Genomic DNA, 260 nt, shown 5'->3' with positions numbered 1-260 from the left:
ATGCAACTGCCATATTACCAGGACTTTGTGTCTTTATCGTCCTTTTCAAAACACCTGCGTGGGTCATTTTCACCTTCAGAGGAGAGGACGAGGACGCGAGGGGGGGGTTGGGTTGCGGAGAAATATATATCGTTAAAAAAATAATAATAATGACGGAATGATACACGCCAAGGCAAGAGCTGATAGAAATATAAAGACGAGGTGGAAGATAAAGAAGACAGATGGAGAGGAATACAAAAAAAGGAGAGAATAAGAGGGAG

At 42.3% G+C, this 260-nt stretch overlaps 1 protein-coding gene across 1 annotated transcript in view; it reads right to left on the bottom strand.

Moving 5' to 3' along the window:
- The window catches only part of LOC119586485 (transducin-like enhancer protein 4), a gene marked incomplete in the record, with an annotated part of 158,632 nt that overhangs the window by 31,965 nt on the left and 126,407 nt on the right, over positions 1 to 260 (bottom strand).

This window comes from Penaeus monodon, chromosome 21 (genome assembly GCF_015228065.2).
Source record: "Penaeus monodon isolate SGIC_2016 chromosome 21, NSTDA_Pmon_1, whole genome shotgun sequence".
Taxonomy (NCBI): Eukaryota; Metazoa; Arthropoda; class Malacostraca; order Decapoda; family Penaeidae; genus Penaeus; species Penaeus monodon.
The sequence above is the reverse complement of the archived record's forward strand: the minus strand, read 5'-3'. Positions and strand labels throughout refer to the sequence as shown.